The 10,000-nt window shown below is 59.8% G+C and overlaps 2 non-coding genes and 1 pseudogene across 2 annotated transcripts in view; all 3 read right to left on the bottom strand.

Moving 5' to 3' along the window:
* The window catches only part of LOC145273136 (large subunit ribosomal RNA), a 5,721-nt gene extending 2,314 nt beyond the window's left edge, over positions 1 to 3,407 (bottom strand). The window contains exon 1 of the ribosomal RNA XR_013866168.1: positions 1 to 3,407. This exon is cut by the window's left edge and continues 2,314 nt beyond it. This is a non-coding gene — a ribosomal RNA (large subunit ribosomal RNA).
* Positions 3,408 to 4,002: 595 nt separating this feature from the next.
* On the bottom strand, positions 4,003 to 4,160 carry LOC145273308 (5.8S ribosomal RNA). Its single transcript, XR_013866304.1, has one exon. It is a non-coding gene; the product is annotated as a 5.8S ribosomal RNA (ribosomal RNA).
* Positions 4,161 to 4,555: 395 nt separating this feature from the next.
* On the bottom strand, positions 4,556 to 6,927 carry LOC145273399 (small subunit ribosomal RNA; annotated as a pseudogene).
* Between the last annotated feature and the right edge of the window lie 3,073 nt (positions 6,928 to 10,000).

Genomic DNA, 10,000 nt, shown 5'->3' with positions numbered 1-10,000 from the left:
CGCCGCACAACGGACCGCCGCGGCCCCTATGCCTTCGCCGCAAAGCGCGAACGGAGCGAACGCTACAGCCCCGTACCGGTTCCTCGCTTCGCGCGGGCACGGCCCGACCGACCCGGTCCTCGGAGCCAATCCTTCTTCCGAAGGTACGGATCCATTTTGCCGACTTCCCTTACCTACATTGATGCCATCGACGAGAGGCTGTACACCTTGGAGACCTGCTGCGGATGGTGGGTACGGACCGACTCGAGAGCTGCGAAAACCGGACCCGGATTTTCCAGGGCCGCCGAAAGCGCACCGGACGCCGCCCGAGCCGCGGCGCTCTACAGGTACCTTTTCCGTATCTCCGGACGAGCCGATTCCACGGACATGGTCCTTTACGAAGAAGAGAGAACTCTTCCCGGGGCTCCCGGCGACGTCTCCGGGCTCGCTTGCGTCACCGCGGTTTCGCCCGGGAAGCGACGGGCGCCGCCGACATCGCTGCCGACAGCGTCGCCACCCCCGGGCCCTCTCCGAGTCCGGGTTCGGGAATATTAACCCGATTCCCTTTCGACGGGAGGCCGGCCGCTTTTTTTTTGTTTGGGCTTTTGATTCGATTCGATTCGATTCGCTTTCCTTTCACTTTCATAACGGATCCGGCGCCTTTCGGGAAGACTTTCGCCCGCGTCTTAGGACCGACTGACCCGTGCTCGACCGCCGTTGGCACGGAACCCTTCTCCACTTCGGTCTTCGAAGGTCTCGTTCGAATATTTGCTACTACCACCGAGATCTGCACCCGCGGTCGGCTCCACCCGGGCTCGCGCCCTAGGCTTCCGTGCTCGCCGCGGCGCCCTCCTACTCGTCGCGGCATCGTTTCGGCGCGAAAGTTCATCGCTCCTCGCCGCGACGGTCCGGCATCGGTCCGTCGCTCCAGCGCCATCCATTTTCGGGGCCGGTCGATTCGGCAGGTGAGTTGTTACACACTCCTTAGCGGATTCCGACTTCCGTGGCCACCGTCCTGCTGTCTATATCGACCGACACCCTTTCGGGGATCTCATGGGCGTCGCGTTAGGCACCTTAGCCGGACGTTTGGTTCATCCCACAGCGCCAGTTCTGCTTACCAAAAGTGGCCCACTTGGCACTCGCATTCGAGGTGACCAACCGCCCAGCGAAGCGTGCTGGCGGCGGCGGCCGGATGGGTCGGCTCCGTCGTTCGGGAGAGTCGGCCCGTTCCACCCGTTCCGAGTTCGAGAGTAGGTCGAGGCCGTGAACGGCCCCGGGGCCTCCAATCGTTCGCTTTACCGGATGGAATTGCGACGATCGAGCGCCAGCTATCCTGAGGGAAACTTCGGAGGGAACCAGCTACTAGACGGCTCGATTGGTCTTTCGCCCCTACACCCGGTTCCGACGATCGATTTGCACGTCAGAGGCGCTTCGGACTTCCACCAGAGTTTCCTCTGGCTTCATCCCGACCGGGCGTGGATCGCCATCTTTCGGGTCCCTGGTCGCTCGCTACGCCAGAGTCGGCCGAGTCGTACTCGGAAAAAGGGGAAACCGACCCGGGGGTGATGCGCCCGCGCGCAGCGCCTAAACTCGACGACAAAATAGGACTAGTTCAAGCCGCGGGATCTCACCGATGGGCGGAAGGAGGATATGGAAGCTGGCGCCCGGCAATTCCCCTTTTTGGAAGATGCGCCGGTCCCCTCTCGGGGAGGAGGGAAAAACAACCGCACGTCAGCCACGAGCCTTCCCTCTCCTATCTCTCTCGGGAAGAGAGAAAAAAGGAAAAGTTGCGGGCACCGCAGCAGCGACGGCGGAAGGCCGAAAACGCCGCGCCGGCGGGATCGGGCACGGCTCGGAGGCGGGTGAGGCGAGGAGAAGACGACGGCACGAGACCGACGACACCCCCCGACGACCCCCGGACGACTTTGCCACGACACCTCTCCCGATCGACGCCCTCCTACACGCTCTCTCGCTTTCGCTTCGCCTTCGGGGTTAGTCAGAGGTGGCCCCTACGACTCGCGAACGGCCAGGACTCCTCGGTCCGTGTTTCAAGACGGGTCGGGTGGGTTGCCGATGCACGTCGCTGACCCGGGGTGGCGGGCGGCTCGAGTAAAAAAGCGTCGCCGAGCGACCTCTCCGGAAACGGAAACGGGCGCGGGCGGGGTTGCCCCCGACAAGAACCCGAAACGTCGGCGAGGTGCGTGACGGCGAGGCCGCGCCAGTCCTATCCCGCCTCTCATCGCGCACGCGCCCGAGACGGTGGGGCGCCTAAGGAGCGACACACAGAGTGCGTCGCCCGCACGCGACTTCCGGCGGGATCAAAACGGACCGGCTCGCCACGTGTAACGGATCGTGTCAGATTTCCTCCGTTCCCGGCAGAAAGGGGCAGTTACGTTCGCGGGCCCGACGGCCGGTGGCCCCCGACTTCACAAGGTGGGAAGACGGGGGTTTTCAGGGTGATGAAACGCCTGCCGCCTACGGAAAAAAACCCGCGTGTTCGACCTGCACGCCGGGAACGGGTCGCGACGACGGACCGGAGGGGAAGTGCGTCCGGTGCCGGCCGCGCGGAGGTCGCGCCGAAGCGCCCGCGCCATGATTACGCCGAGCGATGAGAAGGGGACGGGTGCAGCGGAGTCGCGCGCGGAGGGAGCAGGAGGAAAGAAGAAGCGGCGGCGACGGATGCGGCGGGTTAGGGCCCGGCGGCAGCAGCGATCGAGAGGACGAGTCCCCTCCGTCGCAGCCAACCGACGCAGCCACCTACCGACGCCGCGGTCGTCACCACGTTTCCCTTCCCGCTATCCACGCGGCCCGTCTCCTTCGTCGGCGACGCGGGCACAAAAGCTGGCCCGCGGAGAACGAGTTCCCCGCGGACACGACGAACGACGACCTGTGCCGCGACGGCCTCTCTTTCAAGAACACACATCGAGTTTGGGCTCGAGCCTAGGCAGCACCGGACTGAGTCCCCCCGCGATCGCGGTGAGCGGTCCCACCCGTTTACCCCTGGGCGGTTTCACGTTCTCTTGAACTCTCTCTCCAAAGTTCTTTTCAACTTTCCCTCACGGTACTTGTCGACTATCGGACTCGTCCCGGTATTTAGCCTTGGATGGAGCTTACCACCCGATTTGGGCTGCGTTCCCAAGCAACCCGACTCTCGGATCGAAGGCCGTCGCTCGCCGTCCGCACCGAATGGGCCTGGCACCCGCCGCGGGCGGCCCCGATCGAGGGAACTCCGAACTATGCGAGACGAAAACGAACGGCTGCCTTCGACCCATGCGCCACACGTCCCGAAGCCTTTAACTTGCGACGGGATTCGGCGTTGGGCTTCTCCCGGTTCACTCGCCGTTACTAAGGGAATCCCGGTTGGTTTCTTTTCCTCCGCTTAGCGATATGCTTAAGTTCAGCGGGTCGTCTCGTCCGAGCCGAGGGCGGCGGTTTTTAGTAGAGTGTGGTGTTTGGAGGAGAGGAATCTCGATCGGTACCCTCCGTGTGACGACGGCTGGCCGATATAGCGCCCGTCCGACCGAAAATGAAGAAGCCAACAATTAAAAAAAAAGCGTGGGTCCTCCCCATCCGACGTTGCCTACGACGCGGCCACCTTTTTACGGTGCGACGGCCGTGCTCGTCGCGCTGCTCGAGGCGTCGCTGAGAGACACCTTCATGAGGCAGAGAGCGAGACGAGCAGGCGGCGCTTACGTCGGCAGTCGGTTAGGTCGGTGCTTTTTTTTTTGTTTTGTTCTCCCTTCGGCTGCTTTCGGACAGACTCCTCCTGCTCCTCCTCCACAGTGTTTCTTCACGCGGTCGAAAAGGGAAAAGACTCCGCGGTCTGCCAGCGGGAGACGAAGGAGGAGGCCGGAGAGGGTTTTAAAAAAAAAAAAGACATTGAAAGGAGTCAATTCTTTTTTTATTTTTCTTCCCCCTCGTCACTCGCTCCTGCGACGTCCCGGTTACCACCGTGCCGAGGACCGGGCGGGCACGGGGACGGCAAGATGTCGTTTCGTTAACGGAGAAAGACATGTAACGTTCCGCCTCTCGACCGGACGTGGCCCCGAGACAAGGGATCTCGGGGCCGCAATGTGCGTTCGAGGTGTCGATGTTCACTGAGTCCTGCAATTCGCATCAGTTCTCGCGGCTGGCCGCGCTCTTCATCGACGGACGAGCCGAGTGATCCCCCGTCCAGGGTTCAGCACTTGGGTTTTTTATATTAGTTTTTGTTTATATAGATTTAGTAGTGTGCGAGGAGGTCTGTGCGAGGAGGCGTGACGGCATTGCAATGTCGCGAGTAGTTTGTTTTTAGCTAGCGGCGGTGGCACAGCGGCTGCAAAAAAAACAAAAAACGATAAAGCGGCGACAAGGCAAAGAAGAAGCGGCCATCACTTGCGGTGGGCGAAAAAACAAACAGGTGGTAAGACGCGGAAGCAAGCAAGAAGAGCTGGGGCTTTAAAAACCTCCGCGTCACCACAAATCTATCTCTCGCTCCGCCTTTTATAGGTTTGTTTGCGCGCATTCGAGGCGTTGACGCCGACAGACAGAGGAGGTAGGCCGGAAAACAACAAACCAGTCTCGAACGGGAAAACGGTAATGATCCTTCCGCAGGTTCACCTACGGAAACCTTGTTACGACTTTTACTTCCTCTAAACGATCGGGTTCGGTCGTCTTCTCCAGGCATCGAACGCCGAGGCGTAGATGCACGAGTGTCGTGACGGACACGTCGCGCACTGCCCGGCGGCGTCGTCGGCCAGATCCGAGGACCTCACCGGACCGTTCGATCGGTAGTAGCGACGGGCGGTGTGTACAAAGGGCAGGGACGTGATCGACGCGGGCTGTTGACCCGCGCCTACCGGGAATTCCTCGTTCACGGGGTTGGTTACAGGCCCCGATCCCTATCACGGGAGGTGGTTCAGAGGTTTCCCAACCCTCTCGGGCCGGGGCGAAGTCCCCGCTGATACCTCCAGTGTAGCGCGCGTGCGGCCCCGGACATCTAAGGGCATCACAGACCTGTTATCGCTCCGCCTCGTGTGGCTTTCTGCCACCCGTCCCTCTAAGAAGTGCGTGAGAAAACCGACCCGGACCCGAGCGCCACGGAGGACGCCGAGCCCGCCGTAAAAATCACTGACATCGGCGCACTAGTTAGCAGGCCGGAGTCTCGTTCGTTATCGGAATCAACCAGACGGATCGCTCCACCAACTAAGAACGGCCATGCACCACCACCCACCGAATCGAGAAAGAGCTATCGATCTGTCAATCCTACCGGTGTCCGGACCGGGTGAGTTTTCCCGTGTTGAGTCAAATTAAGCCGCAGGCTCCACTCCTGGTGGTGCCCTTCCGTCAATTCCTTTAAGTTTCAGCTTTGCAACCATACTCCCCCCGGAACCGAACTCTGGTTTCCCGCAGGCTACCCGCCGGGTCATGGAAGCGAACGCCGGCGGATCGCCGGTCGGCATCGTTTACGGTCGGAACTACGACGGTATCTGATCGTCTTCGAACCTCCGACTTTCGCTCTTGATCGAGGAAAACGTGCTTGCCACACGCCATCGCTGCAGTTCGTCTTGCGACGATCCAAGAATTTCACCTCTAACGTCGCAATACGAGTGGCCCCGACCGCTCCCTTCGATCATTGCCTCGCCGTAGACGGAGACCGACAGACGTAGACGAGGCCCTCTTCCATCATTCCATGCTTATCGTATGCAAGCTTGAACAGCCCGCTCTGAGCACTCTAATTTTTTCAAAGTGAACGTACCGGCCGCCGCGGACACTCGGTTAAGAGCACCCTTGGAGGAGAAACCGCCGACCGCAACACGCGCGCAGACAAGACACGAAGCAGGGACTCGGAGCGGACCGGGGGGTTCAAAAAAAAAGAGGAACGCGCGGAAAGGGAGAGGGAGAGAAGCGCGGGGGTCAGAGTGCGGGGATGCGAATGAACACACCCAAACACACACACGTAGCACCCCCCCGTTAGACTACTCCCGGAACCGAACCGACGACCACTTGTTTTTTTTTTTCCCGGATCCCGATCACGACCTCCTCGTCCACCTCGCCGGCAGGACCGCGTGGCGGGTATGCTAGCGGTTGACACCGGCGGAAAGGGCCGGGAATGCGAACGGACGACCAAAGTCAACGACGGACGATGGCGCCGCCGCCCCGGGGCCGCTTGCGCGACCACGAACCCGAGTTCGGACTACGAGCTTTTTAACCGCAACAACTTTAATATACGCTACCGGAGCTGGAATTACCGCGGCTGCTGGCACCAGACTTGCCCTCCGGTTGGTCCTCGTTAACGGATTTGAAGTGTACTCATTCCGATCGCGGGGCCTCGACAGAGTCCCGCGTCGTTATTTTTCGTCACTACCTCCCCGTGCCGGGAGTGGGTAATTTGCGCGCCTGCTGCCTTCCTTGGATGTGGTAGCCGTTTCGCATGCTCCCTCTCCGGAATCGAACCCCGATTCCCCGTTACCCGTAGTAACCACGGTAGGCACTTAACCGACCGTCGACAGTTGATAGGGCGGACCCTCGAGAGACCCGTCGCCGGGCGTGAAAGCTCGTGCGATCGACCAGTGAGTTATCCAGAGTCACCAAAGCGGAGCGCGCCGCCCTATGAGCCCCGCCACCGAACGGACCCGCGAGCGGGAACGCCGACGACGGGAGGACGGAATGACGCGCATCGGTCTCAGTCTAATATGTAGCGCCGCGACCCGGAACGGCCGACGCGGGTGCCAGCGCGCGAGGCGTGGCGACGACGGCGCGCCGACCGATCGCGGCCTGTGTCACATGTATTAGCTCTAGAATTGCCACAGTTATCCATCGCCTCCGAGGAGGAATACGGTCCCGAGGATTAGGTCCGGTTCCTGAGCCATTCGCGGTTTCGCCCGTTCTAATGCGTGGCGTGAACTTACACTTGCATGGCTTAAGCTTTGAGACAAGCATATGACTACTGGCAGGATCAACCAGGTATCGTTGGAATTTGGGACTTTGTTTCGACAGAACGACAGACCGACCGACCGACCGACCGACATAAGACAGACAACTACAACGACGGGCACGTGTTTATTTGTTTTTCGAGGAGGTTCGCCGTCAGTAGAAGCGCGCTGCCCGCGCTGATGGCCTCTTTTTTGTTTCTCCCCTGACTTGGACCGAGACCGAGACTCAAAGAACGAAAGCGACCAACGTCGACAACAACAACGACAACGGCACCCTTGACAGCGATACATACGACAAACGACAAGCAGCACGACGGCAGTGCACACGGACATCGAGGGTCAAGGTGCAGACTGAACTCGCCGAGGTCGTCGTCATCGTGGTCGCCATCGATTCCGTCTCGTCGTCGTCGTCGTCAACGTCCACGTCACAGCCGGCCGAGAAGAGAGAACAGACGACAGCGTCGACAACAACAACATCGACAACGGCACCCTTGACAGCGATACATACGACAAACGACAAACAGCACGACGGCAGTGCACACGGACATCGGAGGTCAAGGTGCAGACTGGAATCGTCGAGGTCGTCGTCATCGTGGTCGCCATCGATGCCGTCTCGTCGTCGTCGTCGTCGTCTTCGTCGTCGTCGTCGTCATCAACGTACCAACCGACCGAGACGAGAGAGCAAGCAACAACGTCGACAACAACAACGACAACGGCACCCTTGACAGCGATACATACGACAAACGACAAACAGCACGACGGCAGTGCACACGGACATCGGAGGTCAAGGTGCAGACTGAACTCGTCGAGGTCGTCGTCATCGTGGTCGCCATCGATGCCGTCTCGTCGTCGTCGTCGTCTCCGTCGTCGTCGTCGTCGTCGCCAACGTCAACGTCAACATCACAGCCGTCATCGGGGAGGAGCTGGACCAGGGCAGCGGCGGCGTAAATTTTCCCGTCACCTTCGTCGTCGCCTTCGTCGACCGACCGACCGACCGGCGTCGTGTTCGTGCTCGGAAAACCGAGGAGAGACAACGTGCACATGGCGCGTTCTCGCAAGCGGCTCCTCGGTCCGATTTTTTTGGGCGGCTTTTTCGAGCTTTTTTTTTTTCTCACCCTTTCGTCCGTGCGACGGCGAACGTTAGGGGAAAAAAAAAAAAAAAAAAAACGACAACAACGCGGCGGACCGGGCGAACAACATCGTCGACACACACGACATTGACGACCGGTCCCCCTTTTCACAATCGCATCGAGATAAAAACGAACGAGTCCGATTCGAGCACCGAGTCGCGAGCGGGAGGACTGTCGGTGCAAGTATCGATCACTGACGTGAGCGCTTCGCCGGACAGAGGATGGCTCATCCGGCAGCCGTGCAAATCGACGGTATGGGAAGAACGAACAAGAAGAGCAACGACTTGATCGGCGGCTTGGGAACTGCGGACGGTGAAAACGGGTTAATCGACTGCGACCACGACTGCTCGATCGATCTTCTTTGGCGCTAACAAAGGTGGAGGTGGCGCAAGAAGGGACTAGCGCTATCACCGTCCACGTATCAGAAGATGCGGCGGCAGACGTCGACGCTTATGCGTTGTCGGACGAGAAGTCGCTGCAGCACGTGTACCGCGAGCGGGACGTCCAAGGTTTTGCCAGACGGAAAGAAATCGGGTGTCAGCGAACGTTCACACGGCTGTGAGATCGGACGCTGACAGGAGTAGGAGGCGGCAGGCAGGCGGCGGTTACGGCGGCGGCGCCTGCTGCTGCTCATCCTCCTGTTTGCTGCGGCGACTTCCAGGACGGGAGAGCATCGAACAACGTACGTATGGTTACAAGGGGATCAGGATCTACATAGTGCATCCCCCGCGGCTATTTTTGTTTGTTTGTTCGCTCGTTCGTTAATTCGTTCGTTCGTTCGTTCGTTCGTTACAATGTACGTTTTTCCGTTCGACGGCGGCAGAGAGCGGCGGCGTTTCTCCCTAATCCGGAGGATTTATCGGTCGCACAGCGATGGGTCGTTCGGCCGATCATCGAAAGATTCGCAGGTAGTGGTTGAATGGCAGAACGGCAGCAACAACAGCGGCGGCTGAGAGCGGCGAACGCTGAGGCGGAAGCAGAAGCTGCAGCAAACGTATCGGCTAAACATGGTGGACATAGATATGGCTGACGACGCGGGTACCACGACGACTATGGAACCAGGAAAAGGAGCCGTTAGTTGTTCCAACATATCGTTCGACACGTCGAGCAGCCCTAGGTCCACGGAGAAGCACACACACGTACCACGTATTATAACCTAACGACGATGAGCGGGCGCACGGTTGGCAGGAACGAAGGCGGCGGATCAAAACAAGTTGGAGCGCGGGGCGACAGCGATAACGGTGACAGCCCTAGGCGGCGGAGATGCCACTTTCTGACGCCTTTGCGACAAGCCCGTAGAGACGTTCCGGACCACCACGAGGCAAAGAGTCGCTGCTCCGACGAACCGACACACCAAAGTGTGCTTCCTACCGAACATGTTTTATAAAACTTTCAAACTGGAAAACCCCAGAAATGGTGTTGGTATTTGTCCAGACCCACCTCCGACACCTGAAAATGGTGGTCAAAAAAAACGTCGATTATACGAAGCGACATTTCTGGTCGGCGATTTTCCAGTTTTACGCTACTCCTTTCCAACATATGTCGGAGAAGCCGGGCGGTTGTGAAACCCCAGAAATGGTGTGTTATCGTCCAGACCCACCTCCGACACCTGAAAATGGTGGTCAAAAAAAAACGTCGATTATACGAAGCGACATTTCTGGTCGGCGATTTTCCAGTTTTGCGCCTACCGCCATGTGGGGGTGGCAGTAGGCGTCCGAAAAGTGCCTTCTCGACCGCTAGCGACACCACTACTTTATCGAGCTCTGGAGGCCCGCACACCGACCCGGGGGCCGCGGAGTCGACCCCGGGGGCTCCGCCTCTCGCCGCCGCTCACTTGGACGCCTTCCGCAACCTGTGGTCCCGCTCGGGGCCGCCGGGAGCCTCGCCGACCTGACCGGTGTCGGTAGGCGTCTGGAAGCGCCCGGCCGACCTGGACGAGGTCCCCCTGGCCCCCGGGGGACACCCCTTAGTTGGATG

Source organism: Euprymna scolopes, unplaced genomic scaffold (genome assembly GCF_053919585.1).
Source record: "Euprymna scolopes isolate OS-2025 unplaced genomic scaffold, ASM5391958v1 sca1, whole genome shotgun sequence".
Classification (NCBI taxonomy): domain Eukaryota; kingdom Metazoa; phylum Mollusca; class Cephalopoda; order Sepiida; family Sepiolidae; genus Euprymna; species Euprymna scolopes.
The sequence above is the reverse complement of the archived record's forward strand: the minus strand, read 5'-3'. Positions and strand labels throughout refer to the sequence as shown.